The sequence below is a fragment of the Phyllobates terribilis genome, unplaced genomic scaffold (assembly GCF_046119375.1).
Source record: "Phyllobates terribilis strain yellow unplaced genomic scaffold, ASM4611937v1 Scaffold_8__6_contigs__length_399053987, whole genome shotgun sequence".
NCBI classification, from domain to species: domain Eukaryota; kingdom Metazoa; phylum Chordata; class Amphibia; order Anura; family Dendrobatidae; genus Phyllobates; species Phyllobates terribilis.
This window is the reverse complement of record NW_027362768.1, coordinates 180,021,732-180,045,781: the sequence shown is the minus strand read 5'-3', so window position 1 is coordinate 180,045,781 and position 24,050 is coordinate 180,021,732. Positions and strand designations below refer to the sequence as shown.

Below are 24,050 nucleotides of genomic sequence, written 5' to 3'. Positions count from 1 at the left end.
CATAACTAGCAAGAAGGACAGGCTGAGCTCCATAACTAGCAAGAAGGACAGGCTGAGCTCCATAACTAGCAAGAATGACAGGCTGAGCTCCATAACTAGCAAGAATGACAGGCTGAGCTCCATAACTAGCAAGAAGGACAGGCTGAGCTCCATAACTAGCAAGAAGGACAGGCTGAGCTCCATAACTAGCAAGAAGGACAGGCTGAGCTCCATAACTAGCAAGAAGGACAGGCTGAGCTCCATAACTAGCAAGAAGGACAGGCTGAGCTCCATAACTAGCAAGAATGACAGGCTGAGCTCCATAACTAGCAAGAATGACAGGCTGAGCTCCATAACTAGCAAGAAGGACAGGCTGAGCTTCATAACTAGCAAGAATGACAGGCTGAGCTCCATAACTAGCAAGAATGACAGGCTGAGCTCCATAACTAGCAAGAAGGACAGGCTGAGCTTCATAACTAGCAAGAATGACAGGCTGAGCTCCATAACTAGCAAGAAGGACAGGCTGAGCTCCATAACTAGCAAGAAGGACAGGCTGAGCTCCATAACTAGCAAGAAGGACAGGCTGAGCTCCATAACTAGCAAGAATGACAGGCTGAGCTCCATAACTAGCAAGAATGACAGGCTGAGCTCCATAACTAGCAAGAAGGACAGGCTGAGCTTCATAACTAGCAAGAATGACAGGCTGAGCTCCATAACTAGCAAGAAGGACAGGCTGAGCTCCATAACTAGCAAGAAGGACAGGCTGAGCTCCATAACTAGCAAGAAGGACAGGCTGAGCTCCATAACTAGCAAGAAGGACAGGCTGAGCTCCATAACTAGCAAGAATGACAGGCTGAGCTCCATAACTAGCAGAGCACATTTAGCTCCCACAGTTTTACATTTTGATAGATCGGACTTTAAAGGGAATCTGTCACCCCTTGGGTAAATCTATACTTACCTGTATGGCCCATAGCTGAGGTCTGATTGCAGAGAAATGTGTTTTTATAAACTCTGTTTTCCACAGGCTTGGCGTCCAGGGGACGCCAAGCAATCCCCGCCTATCTGTTTATTATTTCCCTAAATCCCCACTTATGTGATTGATTACCATATTCCCCCCTCCCCTGCACGTCACAGGGCCCTGTGACGTGCACTGTGCTCACTGACTTCCCGGGCATGAGCAAAGCGCCACTCACATAGAGCTCACATAGAGCGAACTTTGCTTCATCCTGGCCCTGTTTGCCTGTGCTCTGGCCTGTGGTCACTGTCACTTCCCGGCGCCTGCGCAATAGAACCCTGCAGCGCAGAGCACAGGCAGACGGGGCCGGGGTGAAGCAAAGTGCGCTCTATGTGAGCTCTATGTGAGCGGCGCTTTGCTCATGCCCGAGAAGTCAGTGAGCACAATGCACGTCACAGGGCCCTGTGACGTGCAGGGGAGGGGGGAATATGGTAATCAATCACATAAGCAGGGATTTAGGGAAATAATAAACAGATAGGCGGGGATTGCTTGGCGTCCCCTGGATGCCAAGCCTGTGGAAAACAGAGTTTATAAAAACACTTTTCTCTGCAATCAGACCTCAGCTATGGGCCATACAGGTATCAATGGCTGACAATGACATCAAAGTCAGTGACGTAACTAGAGTCTGATGACCCCCGATGCAAAATTTGGACCTGACCACCCATTCCCCGCATGTTGGTCAGATGTATTAGACCTTGTAACATTCTGAATCCTATAAGGACATAAATGATGCCTACCCGTCCCCCATTATGTAATAATGCACCCGATTCTGAGCAAATTCTGGTATATATGTCTCCCATCCTGGTATATATGTCCCTCATACTGGTATATATGTCCCTCATCCTTGGCCCCTTCCTGGTATATATGGCCCCCATTCCTGATCCCTTCCTGGTATATATGTCCTCCATCCTGGTGTATATGTCCCCCATCTTGGGCCCCTTCCTTATATATATATATATATATATATATATATCCTCCATCCTGGTATAAATGTCCCCCATCCCTGGCCCCTTCCTGTTATATATGTCCCCCATCCTGGCCCCTTTCCTGCTATATATGTCCCCCATCTTTGTATATAGGTCCCCCATCCTGGGCCCCTTCCTGGTATATATACCCCCCTTCCTGGTATATATGTCCCCATGTTGGGCCCCTTCTTGTTATATATGTCCCCCTTCTGAACACCTTCCTGTTATATATGTCCCCCATCCCTGGCCCCTTTCGTGTATATATGTCCCCCATCCTGGTATATATGTCCCCCATCCTGGTATATATGTCCCCCTTCCTGGGATATATGTCCCCCATCCTGGGATATATGTCCCCCTTCCTGATATATATGTTCCCCATCCTGGGATATATGTCCCCTATCCTGGGATACATGCACCTGTGATCATGACCGCGATCGTTACACCCCTGATCAAAATGGTTAATGGGGTTGTCCGAGTTTGGGACAAAAGTCTGCTGAATCGTGGCAGCAACCAGTGCTCACCCTGCCATAATTTCCTGGTATTCCCTATGCTATTCTTCCGTCATGTGACCAGATGTATGTGACTTGCATTCTTGTGATCAGATGCTGACTAGTCTTATTCGGCAAATAAGTCTAGTAGGCACGTGACCAGCACAGGAAATCCCAGGTAATCATCACAGCATTTGCAGCGCACACTGTCACAATTCTGCATCATTTCCTCGACTTTCGTCTCATACCTGGTCGACCCCTTTAAACAGCATTGATTGAATAATAGCTCTGGTCGCTGCTGCCGGCTGTATGACATACTCTCGTGCTATGATATCCTACACTATATTCTACATCAGGAAGGGGTTAAAGGGTCAGTTTAGATTAGATAGTTTTTGGTGAATAGATTCAGGGTTCTCATCTATTAGACTAAGAATCTCTGCTCCTAGAAAACCCAGCAAATTTGTATAATATATGCACAGGCTATTGATTATATTTATAATCATGTAATACTTCATATCACCAGTGGTGGTGCTGCAGAAAAGTTGAATACTTGTTGCTAGATGCTCTGCCTCAATTTATATGAATTTTAGGGGTCTGGGTAGTTAGAATTCCCTTAATCAATTGTCCAAAGCAATGATCCTATTGTTCTAGGGTCATTGTTCCTTTAAAAAAAGCATTCGCTAATATTATCCAGCAATAAAGAGGCTGCAGATTTCTTCATATCTCACAATCAGGAAAAAGGGAAACATATATATATACACATATGGCGCTTAGATGGCAGAATGAGGAGGATACATCAGCCGCACGTTACAGATAATGCAACACTTGATACAATGTAGCAGTGAGCGATCTGAACGCTGCTCCACTGAGAGGCTTCATTGCCAAAAAATCTTTACAGTTTGTACACGCTGCTAAAAAAAAACGGAGAGACGTACTTTACCTTTTCCTGGCAATGGAGAACAGAGGGGGTGATTTTCAGAAGCGCATTAGTTCTCTGTTCATCACAGCGTGTGTGTATGTGTTCTGCAGCCAATGATAAGATTCCCTTAGAGTAATGCCGCAATACAAAACCTACAAAAGAATATTCTCCCTCACGTCCTCGGATGGCACCGACCCAAACACGCCAACCACAAGTGTGTGGGAGGGAATACTGTTAGAGTTACTTCCTTTACTGCATGGAGGTATCACTGAACAGGAAAAGTTAGGGTATTACCCCTAAAATCTAGGTCCTTAAAGTGCCTATTGTCTCATTACAACTGGTTCTTCTTGATCAGAAACAGTTCATATAACCTCGATACTGAGATCGTCAGCTGCCTCACCCATGCTGCTCCTTCTCCCCTCTCACAGCATGAGACTCACAAAGTTGGATTTACTGCAGCTGCATCCCCTTCCTCCCCCTTTTCCATTACAATAGGCAGATTCTTTGTGATCGAAGAGTTTTGAACATTCACAGAGAATCTGAAAACGCCAGTTCTCCACTAATAACATATATGACATATCGTATATACACATGTACTACGATAGGTATAAAATTCTACTAAATGGATTGACAAACAATCATTGATTGCACAAGGCAAAGAAAAATATCACATCAGCTCAGCCTGTCTAGGTATCGTTCACATCCATGAAGATAAGGGTGCGGTGCACGGACAGAGACAACGGGTCGGCTCCTGGGTGAAACAGATCAGGTAGATTGTAGGAAGACATCCAGCAACCGACTATGAAAACATTATTTATTAGTGACTATTAAAATATCAAAAGGGAAAAATAAAAATAAGCATACTATTGCTATGCGTTTCCAGCACTAAGGCTCTTTTTTATTTTTCCCTGTTGATATTTTAATAGTTATTAATAAATAATGTTTTATAGTCCTTTCCTCTGCCATTGCTGAATGTCTTCCTGTCTTCTACCTGATCAATCATTGATTGAACAATCGTTCGCACTCCTGATGACCCCATACACACTTTCAATTACATCAGGCAGTGATGCTCTTCGATGCAGTCATACATGTCCACGGTCATATGTGAATAACCGACCGATTGCTGTAAGCATGTGTCACGCAAGGTGTGGGAAAGACTAAGTGCAACACGAAGGGAAGAGGGGGGGGAGCCCAACCACTATGGAAAGGGGGGAGTGGAGACCCCTAGGCAGATCTAATATCACCCTGCCTTCCCTACCGTCCCTATATAGGTTCCACCCCTATCGCCGAGCAGGACCCTAAGCCCTGTATGTCCCTAGAGCTTGGTCCTAGATAGGGAAGGGTGAGCATTGGTCTGGCCCCACTACAAACTAAAGACAAAAAGGTAGACAAACAAAAGGAATAAACTTATCTTGAGCAGACACCAGAGGAGTAACGCCAACTGTGCTCCAAGGGCAGCAGAGAAGAAGCTAGTGCTCCAAGCCTGCACAAAGGTACATAAAAGTATCACCGGCGACTCTCTGGAGCAAACTGAGTGTTTTTAACTCCCAAGCAAGGGTGTGTGAATCAGCAGCAGGAGGGAGGTCACCCCTGGGTCCTAAAGGATGAATGATTAAGAATGCGTCTGCAATACCAAGCGCAGTGACCTTCTACAGCCAGATCCAATGCGTCTGTTTATTACACCTGACACACCCGTGACAGCATGTTCTTACAATACACCAACAGGGAGAGATCCAGTAGGCGAGCTTATAGACTGATCGTGTGGCATTCATTATTGTTCACATCTCCATCTAGAGCTGTCACCAAACTTTGCAAATCTTACTCCCATATCGCGACATGTTATATCAACTGTTGTTTTGGATGGAGCTTACCTGGAATACGACTCTGTCTACCTAACAATCGACACCTGGAACAAAGGTAAGTTAAGACAAGGAGAGGTTGTGTGGAGAAAGCATCTTTTTCGGATGATCAAAAACATCTATTTTTCAATCGGAAGACACTTCAGGAATCGCTCCTTTCCTTTGGAATTTTTTAAACCTGAATCATCTTTTTTATCGTTTTAATCGCTTCATGATCTTTGTTTCAAAAAAATTTTCTGCCAATGTTTTTTTACAGTCATTTTCTTTATTTTTTAATCCCATTAAACAATGAAGAAGAAGCTTTTTTTTTAGCCTTCCCATTTACATCTATTATGAAGTATTGAACGTCTTCCAAGTAGAAAATGCCTGAAAAATGGTCAGCTCAATTCTTTTAACCACTTGGCGTTTTTGGAAGACTGAAGCAGTGAAAAGAAGATCAAAAAAGCCTAAAACGTGAACAGCAAATCGTTTTTACATAGAAATAAATAGGAAGATTGTGACGCTTGTCAATACTCATGGCCACGCCGTGAGGTGGGGAAGTCAAGGAGTCCGAGGTCAAAAGCCAGGAGAGAACGTCATAAACAGAGGGGTGAGATAAAGGCATAGTTTAGTCATAGTCCGGGGTCAGAATTCCAAGAAGGTAGAGGATCAAGACAAAGGGGCAAGGAAAATGGATGGTCAAAGGTAAATCCAAGGTCGATCAACAAAGATCAAAATAGTAGAACTCAAAGCACAGAACAAACACACACCGCAATGAGCAAAGCAAAAAATGGTAGAGATAAGAGGCAGACAGCAAGCTAAGTAACCCAGGAATAATTCCGAACAGGAGACACCTGTAGGAAACCCTGCACACCCCGGCCCTGATTGGGTGACTGGACTGTCACTCACCACACTGACAGGTCAGCACGACAATGCCCCAGATTGTAAGGCCGAGCTGCCATTCACCACACTAACAGGAGGAATCGTGATACTACCCCCTCTTCTAGGGGGGGCCACCAGACCCCCAGGTTTCCCAGGAAACCTAGAATGGAAGGCCCTGACCAGGCAATTGACTTTCACATCTCAGGCTTGAACTCAAAGCTCAGAGCAAACACACACCACACTGAGCAGAGCTACAACTGTCAGAGATAAGAGGCAGACAGCCAGATAAGTAGCTGGGAATCATTCTGAACAGGAGACTACAGTAGGAAACACGCCCCGTCCCTGATTGGGTTGGACGACTGGACTGTCACTCACCACACTGACAGCTCAGCCCGCCAAAGATTGGGCGGCTGAGCTGTCACTCACCACAATGAGAGGAGGAATCATGACAAAGATTCTTTTAAGAAATTCCTTTAAGCATCGCTTTTTCTGGTGGTTTTCAGAGCAGACCCAATCTCATCTGAAAAAAATGTAGTTTGAACATATCCTAATAAACATATGACCACGACAGGTCCACGATATGCTGGGGGCTTCCCCTGAGCAAAAAGGCAAACCAGGATCAAGTATAATATAAAGTAAACGGTGTAATTTTGAGACACGTCTGATGAAGGGTATTTACCCGTAACGTTACATTTTTTATATACTGACTGAGGTGTAAACCATGTATATGAAATATTCTGAATAAATCCTAATTACGCATCTCCACATGCCTTGCGATTTGCAGCTCCTTCCATTTGCTACGGATCTACCAGAGATCAGTGATTGGCTCCAAAGCAATCAGCACCCTACACATATTCACACCGTCTATTGATTATTCACTTTTCTTTTTCTGTCTTGTTATATCTGTTGAGGTTTATTTGTGACAAATTCTTCCATATGGCGAATGAACTTCATGAATTTTTGGCAAAGCCAAAAAATGCTCTTTACTTTTGTAAACGGAATCTGTCATCAGGATTTCACGTCCCAAACTATTTATATGTACATATGACTCTTTCGAAGAAAAGTCCAACAATTACTTTATATGCAAAGTTGGTTCATCCATTATTGACAAATCAGCGTTCTAATTGATATGCAAAGGAGGCTGAAGAGCTATGGTAGATCTGAACCTCTGTCACTCCAGCTCTACTCCCCTCCCAGCACTGTCTCCTCCTGCTGCTTGACTGATGGAGACAGAGGCTGAATTCTTTTGAGCAATTGAAAGGTGCGTTTTAAGTCTGTCTTAATGAATCGGGCCCTATATGTGATAACTAGATACGGCTTATTTGGGACTAAGTGACACTACCTATCTGGGTAAAATCTAACATTCAGTGGGCACAGAATGCTTTGATATGGGCATTGTTTGGCATTATTTTGGATCTCTTTGGCTTCTTTATCCGGCCGCAGTGGCGCACTATTTTTCCATGTAATTCTCTATGACAGTACGTAGCTAGTACTCATAAGACCAGATTTGCACTTTGAGGATATTCGCCTCATTTATAAGTACATTTCAGGCTTTTCATTTCATTTGATGAGAATAAGAGCTGTAATTTGCGTTCACATAACCCATCGCCAACACACACGCTCCAATATGGATGCCACAGCTGGCGAGGATGTTTTCATATACTCCCAATACACGCTGTGCAAACTTATCATTATAAAAAGCTGAAAGTTACAGAGCTGTGAAAACACTAATTTGCATGTCTGCTATATACACACAGCGTGTGACAACTGTCACCATTAAAGAGAAATCATCGTGAATTTAGCATAAAAAATCATTCAGTTCAATGTTGCTATCTCCTCTCTTTCCAGGGGTTTATGATTATTTTCAGAGATATCCTATCGTTAGTATCCAAACCCCAGTGTAAGGCTGTTTGCCACGGAATTTCAACAGCAGCGAAAACGATTAAAAAACGCTTGGTAATCCGTGCCCCATGGTCCCCAATGATAATCCGCATCTGCTGTGCACATGCTGCAGAAGTACATAGGAGCAGTATTATAGTAGTTATATTCTTGTACATAGGGGGCAGTATTATAGTAGTTATATTCTTGTACATAGGAGCAGTATTATAGTAGTTATATTCTTGTACATAGGAGCAGTATTATAGTAGTTATATTCTTGTACATAGGAGCAGTATTATAGTAGTTATATTCTTGTACATAGGGGGCAGTATTATAGTAGTTATATTCTTGTACATAGGGGGCAGTATTATAGTAGTTATATTCTTGTACATAGGAGCAGTATTATAGTAGTTATATTCTTGTATATAGGGAGCAGTATTATAGTAGTTATATTCTTGTACATAGGGGGCAGTATTATAGTAGTTATATTCTTGTACATAGGAGCAGTATTATAGTAGTTATATTCTTGTACATAGGGGACAGTATTATAGTAGTTATATTCTTGTACATAGGGGACAGTATTATAGTAGTTATATTCTTGTACATAGGGAGCAGTATTATAGTAGTTATATTCTTGTACATAGGGGGCAGTATTATAGTAGTTATATTCTTGTACATAGGAGCAGTATTATAGTAGTTATATTCTTGTACATAGGGGGCAGTATTATAGTAGTTATATTCTTGTACATAGGGGCAGTATTATAGTAGTTATATTCTTGTACATAGGGGCAGTATTATAGTAGTTATATTCTTGTACATAGGGGCAGTATTATAGTAGTTATATTCTTGTACATAGGGGGCAGTATTATAGTAGTTATATTCTTGTACATAGGGACAGTATTATAGTAGTCATATTCTTGTATATAGGAGCAGTATTATAGTAGTTATATTCTTGTACATAGGAGCAGTATTATAGTAGTTATATTCTTGTACACAGGGGGCAGTATTATAGTAGTTATATTCTTGTACATAGGGGGCAGTATTATAGTAGTTATATTCTTGTACATAGGAGCAGTATTATAGTAGTTATATTCTTGTTCATAGGAGCAGTATTATAGTAGTTATATTCTTGTACATAGGGAGCAGTATTATAGTAGTTATATTCTTGTACATAGGGGGCAGTATTATGGTAGTTATATTCTTGTACATAGGGAACAGTATTATAGTAGTTATATTCTTGTACATAGGGGGCAGTATTATGGTAGTTATATTCTTGTACATAGGGGGCAGTATTATAGTAGTTATATTCTTGTACATAGGAGCAGTATTATAGTAGTTATATTCTTGTACATAGGGGCAGTATTATAGTAGTTATATTCTTGTACATAGGGGCAGTATTATAGTAGTTATATTCTTGTACATAGGAGCAGTATTATAGTAGATATATTCTTGTACATAGGGGGCAGTATTATAGTAGTTATATTCTTGTACATAGGGGCAGTATTATAGTAGTTATATTCTTGTACATAGGGGGCAGTATTATAGTAGTTATATTCTTGTACATAGGGGGCAGTATTATAGTAGTTATATTCTTGTACATAGGGACAGTATTATAGTAGTTATATTCTTGTACATAGGGACAGTATTATAGTAGTTATATTCTTGTACATAGGGGGCAGTATTATGGTAGTTATATTCTTGTACATAGGGAACAGTATTATAGTAGTTATATTCTTGTACATAGGGGGCAGTATTATGGTAGTTATATTCTTGTACATAGGGGGCAGTATTATAGTAGTTATATTCTTGTACATAGGGGCAGTATTATAGTAGTTATATTCTTGTACATAGGAGCAGTATTATAGTAGATATATTCTTGTACATAGGGGGCAGTATTATAGTAGTTATATTCTTGTACATAGGGGCAGTATTATAGTAGTTATATTCTTGTACATAGGGGGCAGTATTATAGTAGTTATATTCTTGTACATAGGGGGCAGTATTATAGTAGTTATATTCTTGTACATAGGGACAGTATTATAGTAGTTATATTCTTGTACATAGGGACAGTATTATAGTAGTTATATTCTTGTACATAGGGACAGTATTATAGTAGTTATATTCTTGTACATAGGAGCAGTATTATAGTAGTTATATTCTTGTACATAGGAGCAGTATTATAGTAGTTATATTCTTGTACATAGGATGAGTATTATAGTAGTTATATTTTTGTACATAGAGGGCAGTATTATAGTAGTTATATTCTTGTACATAGGGGCAGTATTATAGTAGTTATATTCTTGTACATAGGGGGCAGTATTATAGTAGTTATATTCTTGTACAGAGGGGGCAGTATTATAGTAGTTATATTCTTGTACATAAGAGCAGTATTATAGTAGTTATATTCTTGTACATAGGGGGCAGTATTATAGTAGTTATATTCTTGTACATAGGAGCAGTATTATAGTAGTTATATTCTTGTACATAGGAGGCAGTATTATAGTAGTTATATTCTTGTACATAGGGGGCAGTATTATAGTAGTTATATTCTTGTACATAGGAGCAGTATTATAGTAGTTATATTCTTGTATATAGGGAGCAGTATTATAGTAGTTATATTGTTGTACATAGGGGGCAGTATTATAGTAGTTATATTCTTGTACATAGGAGCAGTATTATAGTAGTTATATTCTTGTACATAGGGGACAGTATTATAGTAGTTATATTCTTGTACATAGGGGACAGTATTATAGTAGTTATATTCTTGTACATAGGGAGCAGTATTATAGTAGTTATATTCTTGTACATAGGGGGCAGTATTATAGTAGTTATATTCTTGTACATAGGAGCAGTATTATAGTAGTTATATTCTTGTACATAGGGGGCAGTATTATAGTAGTTATATTCTTGTACATAGGGGCAGTATTATAGTAGTTATATTCTTGTACATAGGGGCAGTATCATAGTAGTTATATTCTTGTACATAGGGGCAGTATTATAGTAGTTATATTCTTGTACATAGGGGCAGTATTATAGTAGTTATATTCTTGTACATAGGGGGCAGTATTATAGTAGTTATATTCTTGTACATAGGGACAGTATTATAGTAGTCATATTCTTGTATATAGGAGCAGTATTATAGTAGTTATATTCTTGTACATAGGAGCAGTATTATAGTAGTTATATTCTTGTACACAGGGGGCAGTATTATAGTAGTTATATTCTTGTACATAGGAGCAGTATTATAGTAGTTATATTCTTGTACACAGGGGGCAGTATTATAGTAGTTATATTCTTGTACATAGGGGCAGTATTATAGTAGTTATATTCTTGTACATAGGAGCAGTATTATAGTAGTTATATTCTTGTTCATAGGAGCAGTATTATAGTAGTTATATTCTTGTACATAGGGAGCAGTATTATAGTAGTTATATTCTTGTACATAGGGGGCAGTATTATGGTAGTTATATTCTTGTACATAGGGAGCAGTATTATAGTAGTTATATTCTTGTACATAGGGGGCAGTATTATGGTAGTTATATTCTTGTACATAGGGGCAGTATTATAGTAGTTATATTCTTGTACATAGGAGCAGTATTATAGTAGTTATATTCTTGTACATAGGGGCAGTATTCTAGTAGTTATATTCTTGTACATAGGAGCATTATTATAGTAGTTATATTCTTGTACATAGGAGCAGTATTATAGTAGATATATTCTTGTACATAGGGGGCAGTATTATAGTAGTTATATTCTTGTACATAGGGGCAGTATTATAGTAGTTATATTCTTGTACATAGGGGCAGTATTATAGTAGTTATATTCTTGTACATAGGGGGCAGTATTATAGTAGTTATATTCTTGTACATAGGGACAGTATTATAGTAGTTATATTCTTGTACATAGGGACAGTATTATAGTAGTTATATTCTTGTACATAGGGACAGTATTATAGTAGTTATATTCTTGTACATAGGAGCAGTATTATAGTAGTTATATTCTTGTACATAGGAGCAGTATTATAGTAGTTATATTCTTGTACATAGGGGGCAGTATTATAGTAGTTATATTCTTGTACATAGGTGGCAGTATTATAGTAGTTATATTCTTGTACATAGGAGCAGTATTATAGTAGTTATATTCTTGTACATAGGAGCAGTTTTATAGTAGTTATATTCTTGTACATAGGGGCAGTATTATAGTAGTTATATTCTTGTACATAGGGGGCAGTATTATAGTAGTTATATTCTTGTACATAGGAGCAGTATTATAGTAGTTATATTCTTGTACATAGGGGGCAGTATTATAGTAGTTATATTCTTGTACATAGGAGCAGTATTATAGTAGTTATATTCTTGTACATAGGGGGCAGTATTATAGTAGTTATATTCTTGTGCATAGGGGGCAGTATTATAGTAGTTATATTCTTGTACATAGGAGCAGTATTATAGTAGCTATATTCTTGTACATAGGAGCAGTATTATAGTAGTTATATTCTTGTACATAGGGTGCAGTACTATAGTAGTTATATTCTTGTACATAGGAGCAGTATTATAGTAGTTATATTCTTGTCCATAGGGGGCAGTATTATAGTAGTTATATTCTTGTGCATAGGGGGCAGTATTATAGTAGTTATATTCTTGTACATAGAGAGCAGTATTATAGTAGTTATATTCTTATACATAGGGGCAGTATTATAGTAGTTATATTCTTGTACATAGGGGCAGTATTATAGTAGTTATATTCTTGTACATAGGGGCAGTATTATAGTAGCTATATTCTTGTACATAGGGGCAGTATTATAGTAGTTATATTCTTGTACATAAGAGCAGTATTATAGTAGTTATATTCTTGTACATAGGAGCAGTATTATAGTAGTTATATTCTTGTACATAGGGGGCAGTATTATAGTAGTTATATTCTTGTACATAGGAGCAGTATTATAGTAGTTATATTCTTGTACATAGAAGCAGTATTATAGTAGTTATATTCTTGTACATAGGAGCAGTATTATAGTAGTTATATTCTTGTACATAGGGGCAGTATTATAGTAGTTATATTCTTTTACATAGGGTGCACTATTATAGTAGTTATATTCTTGTACATAGGGGCAGTATTATAGTAGTTATATTCTTGTACATAGGGGGCAGTATTATAGTAGTTATATTCTTTTACATAGGGGGCACTATTATAGTAGTTATATTCTTGTACATAGGGGGCAGTATTATAGTAGTTATATTCTTGTACATAGGGAGCAGTATTATAGTACTTATATTCTTGTACATAGGGGGCAGTATTATAGTAGTTATATTCTTGTACATAGGAGCAGTATTATAGTAGTTATATTCTTGTACATAGGGGGCAGTATTATAGTAGTTATATTCTTGTACATAGGGGCAGTATTATAGTAGTTATATTCTTGTACATAGGGGCAGTATTATAGTAGTTATATTCTTGTACATAGGGGGCAGTATTATAGTAGTTATATTCTTGTACATAGGGACAGTATTATAGTAATTATATTCTTGTACATAGGGACAATATTATAGTAGTTATATTCTTGTACATAGGGACAGTATTATAGTAGTTATATTCTTGTACATAGGAGCAGTATTATAGTAGTTATATTCTTGTACATAGGAGCAGTATTATAGTAGTTATATTCTTGTACATAGGAGCAGTATTATAGTAGTTATATTTTTGTACATAGAGGGCAGTATTATAGTAGTTATATTCTTGTACATAGGGGCAGTATTATAGCAGTTATATTCTTGTACATAGGGGGCAGTATTATAGTAGTTATATTCTTGTACAGAGGGGGCAGTATTATAGTAGTTATATTCTTGTACATAGGAGCAGTATTATAGTAGTTATATTCTTGTACATAGGGGCAGTATTATAGTAGTTATATTCTTGTACATAGGAGCAGTATTATAGTAGTTATATTCTTGTACATAGGAGCAGTATTATAGTAGTTATATTCTTGTACATAGGGGGCAGTATTATAGTAGTTATATTCTTGTACATAGGTGGCAGTATTATAGTAGTTATATTCTTGTACATAGGAGCAGTATTATAGTAGTTATATTCTTGTACATAGGAGCAGTATTATAGTAGTTATATTCTTGTACATAGGGGCAGTATTATAGTAGTTATATTCTTGTACATAGGGGGCAGTATTATAGTAGTTATATTCTTGTACATAGGAGCAGTATTATAGTAGTTATATTCTTGTACATAGGGGGCAGTATTATAGTAGTTATATTCTTGTACATAGGAGCAGTATTATAGTAGTTATATTCTTGTACATAGGGGGCAGTATTATAGTAGTTATATTCTTGTGCATAGGGGGCAGTATTATAGTAGTTATATTCTTGTACATAGGAGCAGTATTATAGTAGCTATATTCTTGTACATAGGAGCAGTATTATAGTAGTTATATTCTTGTACATAGGGGGCAGTATTATAGTAGTTATATTCTTGTACATAGGGGGCAGTATTATAGTAGTTATATTCTTGTACAGAGGGGGCAGTATTATAGTAGTTATATTCTTGTACATAAGAGCAGTATTATAGTAGTTATATTCTTGTACATAGGGGGCAGTATTATAGTAGTTATATTCTTGTACATAGGGGCAGTATTATAGTAGTTATATTCTTGTACATAGGAGCAGTATTATAGTAGTTATATTCTTGTACATAGGGGGCAGTATTATAGTAGTTATATTCTTGTACATAGGGGGCAGTATTATAGTAGTTATATTCTTGTACATAGGAGCAGTATTATAGTAGTTATATTCTTGTATATAGGGAGCAGTATTATAGTAGTTATATTCTTGTACATAGGGGGCAGTATTATAGTAGTTATATTCTTGTACATAGGAGCAGTATTATAGTAGTTATATTCTTGTACATAGGGGACAGTATTATAGTAGTTATATTCTTGTACATAGGGGACAGTATTATAGTAGTTATATTCTTGTACATAGGGAGCAGTATTATAGTAGTTATATTCTTGTACATAGGGGGCAGTATTATAGTAGTTATATTCTTGTACATAGGAGCAGTATTATAGTAGTTATATTCTTGTACATAGGGGGCAGTATTATAGTAGTTATATTCTTGTACATGGGGGCAGTATTATAGTAGTTATATTCTTGTACATAGGGGCAGTATTATAGTAGTTATATTCTTGTACATAGGGGCAGTATTATAGTAGTTATATTCTTGTACATAGGGGGCAGTATTATAGCAGTTATATTCTTGTACATAGGGACAGTATTATAGTAGTCATATTCTTGTATATAGGAGCAGTATTATAGTAGTTATATTCTTGTACATAGGAGCAGTATTATAGTAGTTATATTCTTGTACACAGGGGGCAGTATTATAGTAGTTATATTCTTGTACATAGGGGGCAGTATTATAGTAGTTATATTCTTGTACATAGGAGCAGTATTATAGTAGTTATATTCTTGTTCATAGGAGCAGTATTATAGTAGTTATATTCTTGTACATAGGGAGCAGTATTATAGTAGTTATATTCTTGTACATAGGGGGCAGTATTATGGTAGTTATATTCTTGTACATAGGGAGCAGTATTATAGTAGTTATATTCTTGTACATAGGGGGCAGTATTATGGTAGTTATATTCTTGTACATAGGGGGCAGTATTATAGTAGTTATATTCTTGTACATAGGAGCAGTATTATAGTAGTTATATTCTTGTACATAGGGGCAGTATTATAGTAGTTATATTCTTGTACATAGGAGCATTATTATAGTAGTTATATTCTTGTACATAGGAGCAGTATTATAGTAGATATATTCTTGTACATAGGGGGCAGTATTATAGTAGTTATATTCTTGTACATAGGGGCAGTATTAAAGTAGTTATATTCTTGTACATAGGGGGCAGTATTATAGTAGTTATATTCTTCTACATAGGGGGCAGTATTATAGTAGTTATATTCTTGTACATAGGGACAGTATTATAGTAGTTATATTCTTGTACATAGGGACAGTATTATAGTAGTTATATTCTTGTACATAGGGACAGTATTATAGTAGTTATATTCTTGTACATAGGAGCAGTATTATAGTAGTTATATTCTTGTACATAGGAGCAGTATTATAGTAGTTATATTCTTGTACATAGGAGCAGTATTATAGTAGTTATATTTTTGTACATAGAGGGCAGTATTATAGTAGTTATATTCTTGTACATAGGGGCAGTATTATAGTAGTTATATTCTTGTACATAGGGGGCAGTATTATAGTAGTTATATTCTTGTACAGAGGGGGCAGTATTATAGTAGTTATATTCTTGTACATAGGAGCAGTATTATAGTAGTTATATTCTTGTACATAGGGGCAGTATTATAGTAGTTATATTCTTGTACATAGGAGCAGTATTATAGTAGTTATATTCTTGTACATAGGAGCAGTATTATAGTAGTTATATTCTTGTACATAGGGGGCAGTATTATAGTAGTTATATTCTTGTACATAGGTGGCAGTATTATAGTAGTTATATTCTTGTACATAGGAGCAGTATTATAGTAGTTATATTCTTGTACATAGGAGCAGTATTATAGTAGTTATATTCTTGTACATAGGGGCAGTATAATAGTAGTTATATTCTTGTACATAGGGGGCAGTATTATAGTAGTTATATTCTTGTACATAGGAGCAGTATTATAGTAGTTATATTCTTGTACATAGGGGGCAGTATTATAGTAGTTATATTCTTGTACATAGGAGCAGTATTATAGTAGTTATATTGTTGTACATAGGGGGCAGTATTATAGTAGTTATATTCTTGTGCATAGGGGGAAGTATTATAGTAGTTATATTCTTGTACATAGGAGCAGTATTATAGTAGCTATATTCTTGTACATAGGAGCAGTATTATAGCAGTTATATTCTTGTACATAGGGGGCAGTATTATAGTAGTTATATTCTTGTACATAGGAGCAGTATTATAGTAGTTATATTCTTGTCCATAGGGGGCAGTATTATAGTAGTTATATTCTTGTGCATAGGGGGCAGTATTATAGTAGTTATATTCTTGTACATAGAGAGCAGTATTATAGTAGTTATATTCTTATACATAGGGGCAGTATTATAGTAGTTATATTCTTGTACATAGGGGGCAGTATTATAGTAGTTATATTCTTGTACATAGGGGCAGTATTATAGTAGCTATATTCTTGTACATAGGGGCAGTATTATAGTAGTTATATTCTTGTACATAGGAGCAGTATTATAGTACCTATATTCTTGTACATAGGAGCAGTATTATAGTAGTTATATTCTTGTACATAGGGGGCAGTATTATAGTAGTTATATTCTTGTACATAAGAGCAGTATTATAGTAGTTATATTCTTGTACATAGGAGCAGTATTATAGTAGTTATATTCTTGTACATAGGGGGCAATATTATAGTAGTTATATTCTTGTACATAGGAGCAGTATTATAGTAGTTATATTCTTGTACATAGAAGCAGTATTATAGTAGTTATATTCTTGTACATAGGAGCAGTATTATAGTAGTTATATTCTTGTACATAGGGGCAGTATTATAGTAGTTATATTCTTTTACATAGGGTGCACTATTATAGTAGTTATATTCTTGTACATAGGGGCAGTATTATAGTAGTTATATTCTTGTACATAGGGGGCAGTATTATAGTAGTTATATTCTTTTACATAGGGGGCACTATTATAGTAGTTATATTCTTGTACATAGGGGGCAGTATTATAGTAGTTATATTCTTGTACATAGGGAGCAGTATTATAGTAGTTATATTCTTGTACATAGGGGGCAGTATTATAGTAGTTATATTCTTGTACATAGGAGCAGTATTATAGTAGTTATATTCTTGTACATAGGGGGCAGTATTATAGTAGTTATATTCTTGTACATAGGGGCAGTATTATAGTAGTTATATTCTTGTACATAGGGGGCAGTATTATAGTAGTTATATTCTTGTACATAGGGACAGTATTATAGTAGTTATATTCTTGTACATAGGGAAAGTATTATAGTAGTTATATTCTTGTACATAGGGACAGTATTATAGTAGTTATATTCTTGTACATAGGAGCAGTATTATAGTAGTTATATTCTTCTACATAGGAGCAGTATTATAGTAGTTATATTCTTGTACATAGGAGCAGTATTATAGTAGTTATATTTTTGTACATAGAGGGCAGTATTATAGTAGTTATATTCTTGTACATAGGGGCAGTATTATAGTAGTTATATTCTTGTACATAGGGGGCAGTATTATAGTAGTTATATTCTTGTACAGAGGGGGCAGTATTATAGTAGTTATATTCTTGTACATAGGAGCAGTATTATAGTAGTTATATTCTTGTACATAGGGGCAGTATTATAGTAGTTATATTCTTGTACATAGGAGCAGTATTATAGTAGTTATATTCTTGTACATAGGAGCAGTATTATAGTAGTTATATTCTTGTACATAGGGGGCAGTATTATAGTAGTTATATTCTTGTACATAGGTGGCAGTATTATAGTAGTTATATTCTTGTACATAGGAGCAGTATTATAGTAGTTATATTCTTGTACATAGGAGCAGTATTATAGTAGTTATATTCTTGTACATAGGGGCAGTATTATAGTAGTTATATTCTTGTACATAGGGGGCAGTATTATAGTAGTTATATTCTTGTACATAGGAGCAGTATTATAGTAGTTATATTCTTGTACATAGGGGGCAGTATTATAGTAGTTATATTCTTGTACATAGGAGCAGTATTATAGTAGTTATATTCTTGTACATAGGGGGCAGTATTATAGTAGTTATATTCTTGTGCATAGGGGGCAGTATTATAGTAGTTATATTCTTGTACATAGGAGCAGTATTATAGTAGCTATATTCTTGTACATAGGAGCAGTATTATAGTAGTTATATTCTTGTACATAGGGGGCAGTATTATAGTAGTTATATTCTTGTACATAGGAGCAGTATTATAGTAGTTATATTCTTGTCCATAGGGGGCAGTATTATAGTAGTTATATTCTTGTGCATAGGGGGCAGTATTATAGTAGTTATATTCTTGTACATAGAGAGCAGTATTATAGTAGTTATATTCTTATACATAGGGGCAGTATTATAGTAGTTATATTCTTGTACATAGGGGGCAGTATTATAGTAGTTATATTCTTGTACATAGGGGCAGTATTATAGTAGCTATATTCTTGTACATAGGGGGCAGTATTATAGTAGTTATATTCTTGTACATAGGAGCAGTATTATAGTACCTATATTCTTGTACATAGGAGCAGTATTATAGTAGTTATATTCTTGTACATAGGGGGCAGTATTATAGTAGTTATATTCTTGTACATAAGAGCAGTATTATAGTAGTTATATTCTTGTACATAGGGGCAGTATTATAGTAGTTATATTCTTGTACATAGGGGCAGTATTATAGTACCTATATTCTTGTACATAGGAGCAGTATTATAGTAGTTATATTCTTGTACATAGGGGGCAGTATTATAGTAGTTATATTCTTGTACATAAGAGCAGTATTATAGTAGTTATATTCTTGTACATAGGAGCAGTATTATAGTAGTTATATTCTTGTACATAGGGGGCAGTATTATAGTAGTTATATTCTTGTACATAGGAGCAGTATTATAGTAGTTATATTCTTGTACATAGAAGCAGTATTATAGTAGTTATATTCTTGTACATAGGAGCAGTATTATAGTAGTTATATTCTTGTACATAGGGGCAGTATTATAGTAGTTATATTCTTTTACATAGGGTGCACTATTATAGTAGTTATATTCTTGTACATAGGGGCAGTATTATAGTAGTTATATTCTTGTACATAGGGGGCAGTATTATAGTAGTTATATTCTTTTACATAGGGGGCACTATTATAGTAGTTATATTCTTGTACATAGGGGGCAGTATTATAGTAGTTATATTCTTGTACATAGGGAGCAGTATTATAGTAGTTATATTCTTGTACATAGGGGGCAGTATTATAGTAGTTATATTCTTGTACATAGGAGCAGTATTATAGTAGTTATATTCTTGTACATAGGGGGCAGTATTATAGTAGTTATATTCTTGTACATAGGGGCAGTATTATAGTAGTTATATTCTTGTACATAGGGTCAGTATTATAGTAGTTATATTCTTGTACATAGGGGCAGTATTATAGTAGTTATATTCTTGTACATAGGGGGCAGTATTATAGTAGTTATATTCTTGTACATAGGGACAGTATTATAGTAGTCATATTCTTGTATATAGGAGCAGTATTATAGTAGTTATATTCTTGTACATAGGAGCAGTATTATAGTAGTTATATTCTTGTACACAGGGGGCAGTATTATAGTAGTTATATTCTTGTACATAGGGGGCAGTATTATAGTAGTTATATTCTTGTACATAGGAGCAGTATTATAGTAGTTATATTCTTGTTCATAGGAGCAGTATTATAGTAGTTATATTCTTGTACATAGGGAGCAGTATTATAGTAGTTATATTCTTGTACATAGGGGGCAGTATTATGGTAGTTATATTCTTGTACATAGGGGGCAGTATTATCGTAGTTATATTCTTGTACATAGGAGCAGTATTATAGTAGTTATATTCTTGTACATAGGGCAGTATTATAGTAGTTATATTCTTGTACATAGGAGCATTATTATAGTAGTTATATTCTTGTACATAGGAGCAGTATTATAGTAGATATATTCTTGTACATAGGGGGCAGTATTATTGTAGTTATATTCTTGTACATAGGGGCAGTATTATAGTAGTTATATTCTTGTACATAGGGGGCAGTATTATAGTAGTTATATTCTTGTACATAGGGGGCAGTATTATAGTAGTTATATTCTTGTACATAGGGACAGTATTATAGTAGTTATATTCTTGTACATAGGGACAGTATTATAGTAGTTATATTCTTGTACATAGGGACAGTATTATAGTAGTTATATTCTTGTACATAGGAGCAGTATTATAGTAGTTATATTCTTGTACATAGGAGCAGTATTATAGTAGTTATATTCTTGTACATAGGAGCAGTATTATAGTAGTTATATTTTTGTACATAGAGGGCAGTATTATAGTAGTTATATTCTTGTACATAGGGGCAGTATTATAGTAGTTATATTCTTGTACATAGGGGGCAGTATTATAGTAGTTATATTCTTGTACATAGGGGGCAGTATTATAGTAGTTATATTCTTGTACATAGGAGCAGTATTATAGTAGTTATATTCTTGTACATAGGGGCAGTATTATAGTAGTTATATTCTTGTACATAGGAGCAGTATTATAGTAGTTATATTCTTGTACATAGGAGCAGTATTATAGTAGTTATATTCTTGTACATAGGGGGCAGTATTATAGTGGTTATATTCTTGTACATAGGTGGCAGTATTATAGTAGTTATATTCTTGTACATAGGAGCAGTATTATAGTAGTTATATTCTTGTACATAGGAGCAGTATTATAGTAGTTATATTCTTGTACATAGGGGCAGTATTATAGTAGTTATATTCTTGTACATAGGGGGCAGTATTATAGTAGTTATATTCTTGTACATAGGAGCAGTATTATAGTAGTTATATTCTTGTACATAGAAGCAGTATTATAGTAGTTATATTCTTGTACATAGGAGCAGTATTATAGTAGTTATATTCTTGTACATAGGGGCAGTATTATAGTAGTTATATTCTTTTACATAGGGGCAGTATTATAGTAGTTATATTCTTGTACATAGGGGGCAGTATTATAGTAGTTATATTCTTTTACATAGGGGGCACTATTATAGTAGTTATATTCTTGTACATAGGGGGCAGTATTATAGTAGTTATATTCTTGTACATAGGGAGCAGTATTATAGTAGTTATATTCTTGTACATAGGGGGCAGTATTATAGTAGTTATATTCTTGTACATAGGAGCAGTATTATAGTAGTTATATTCTTGTACATAGGGGGCAGTATTATAGTAGTTATATTCTTGTACATAGGGGCAGTATTATAGTAGTTATATTCTTGTACATAGGGGCAGTATTATAGTAGTTATATTCTTGTACATAGGGGCAGTATTATAGTAGTTATATTCTTGTACATAGGGGGCAGTATTATAGTAGTTATATTCTTGTACATAGGGACAGTATTATAGTAGTCATATTCTTGTATATAGGAGCAGTATTATAGTAGTTATATTCTTGTACATAGGAGCAGTATTATAGTAGTTATATTCTTGTACACAGGGGGCAGTATTATAGTAGTTATATTCTTGTACATAGGGGGCAGTATTATAGTAGTTATATTCTTGTACATAGGAGCAGTATTATAGTAGTTATATTCTTGTTCATAGGAGCAGTATTATAGTAGTTATATTCTTGTACATAGGGAGCAGTATTATAGTAGTTATATTCTTGTACATAGGGGGCAGTATTATGGTAGTTATATTCTTGTACATAGGGGGCAGTATTATAGTAGTTATATTCTTGTACATAGGAGCAGTATTATAGTAGTTATATTCTTGTACATAGGGGCAGTATTATAGTAGTTATATTCTTGTACATAGGAGCATTATTATAGTAGTTATATTCTTGTACATAGGAGCAGTATTATAGTAGATATATTCTTGTACATAGGGGCAGTATTATAGTAGTTATATTCTTGTACATAGGGGCAGTATTATAGTAGTTATATTCTTGTACATAGGGGGCAGTATTATAGTAGTTATATTCTTGTACATAGGGTGCAATATTATAGTAGTTATATTCTTGTACATAGGGACAGTATTATAGTAGTTATATTCTTGTACATAGGGACAGTATTATAGTAGTTATATTCTTGTACATAGGGACAGTATTATAGTAGTTATATTCTTGTACATAGGAGCAGTATTATAGTAGTTATATTCTTGTACATAGGAGCAGTATTATAGTAGTTATATTCTTGTACATAGGAGCAGTATTATAGTAGTTATATTTTTGTACATAGAGGGCAGTATTATAGTAGTTATATTCTTGTACATAGGGGCAGTATTATAGTAGTTATATTCTTGTACATAGGGGGCAGTATTATAGTAGTTATATTCTTGTACATAGGGGGCAGTATTATAGTAGTTATATTCTTGTACATAGGAGCAGTATTATAGTAGTTATATTCTTGTACATAGGGGCAGTATTATAGTAGTTATATTCTTGTACATAGGAGCAGTATTATAGTAGTTATATTCTTGTACATAGGAGCAGTATTATAGTAGTTATATTCTTGTACATAGGGGGCAGTATTATAGTAGTTATATTCTTGTACATAGGTGGCAGTATTATAGTAGTTATATTCTTGTACATAGGAGCAGTATTATAGTAGTTATATTCTTGTACATAGGAGCAGTATTATAGTAGTTATATTCTTGTACATAGGGGCAGTATTATAGTAGTTATATTCTTGTACATAGGGGGCAGTATTATAGTAGTTATATTCTTGTACATAGGAGCAGTATTATAGTAGTTATATTCTTGTACATAGGGGCAGTATTATAGTAGTTATATTCTTGTACATAGGAGCAGTATTATAGTAGTTATATTCTTGTACATAGGAGCAGTATTATAGTAGTTATATTCTTGTACATAGGGGGCAGTATTATAGTAGTTATATTCTTGTACATAGGTGGCAGTATTATAGTAGTTATATTCTTGTACATAGGAGCAGTATTATAGTAGTTATATTCTTGTACATAGGAGCAGTATTATAGTAGTTATATTCTTGTACATAGGGGCAGTATTATAGTAGTTATATTCTTGTACATAGGGGGCAGTATTATAGTAGTTATATTCTTGTACATAGGAGCAGTATTATAGTAGTTATATTCTTGTACATAGAAGCAGTATTATAGTAGTTATATTCTTGTACATAGGAGCAGTATTATAGTAGTTATATTCTTGTACATAGGGCAGTATTATAGTAGTTATATTCTTTTACATAGGGGCAGTATTATAGTAGTTATATTCTTGTACATAGGGGGCAGTATTATAGTAGTTATATTCTTTTACATAGGG

At 35.3% G+C, this 24,050-nt stretch overlaps 1 protein-coding gene across 8 annotated transcripts in view; it reads right to left on the bottom strand.

Annotated features, from left to right (window-relative positions):
* LRRC7 (leucine rich repeat containing 7) overlaps nucleotides 1-24,050 on the bottom strand; it is a 447,011-nt gene that overhangs the window by 209,360 nt on the left and 213,601 nt on the right. The window contains exon 1 of one of the 8 annotated variants that reach the window (XM_073643880.1): nucleotides 3,388-3,516. The exons of the other annotated variants lie outside the window; for them this stretch is intronic. The gene's annotated coding sequence lies outside the window, so the exon portion shown is untranslated. Of the gene's footprint in view, nucleotides 1-3,387; nucleotides 3,517-24,050 lie in introns of those variants that run through there. 8 annotated transcript variants of the gene reach the window in all.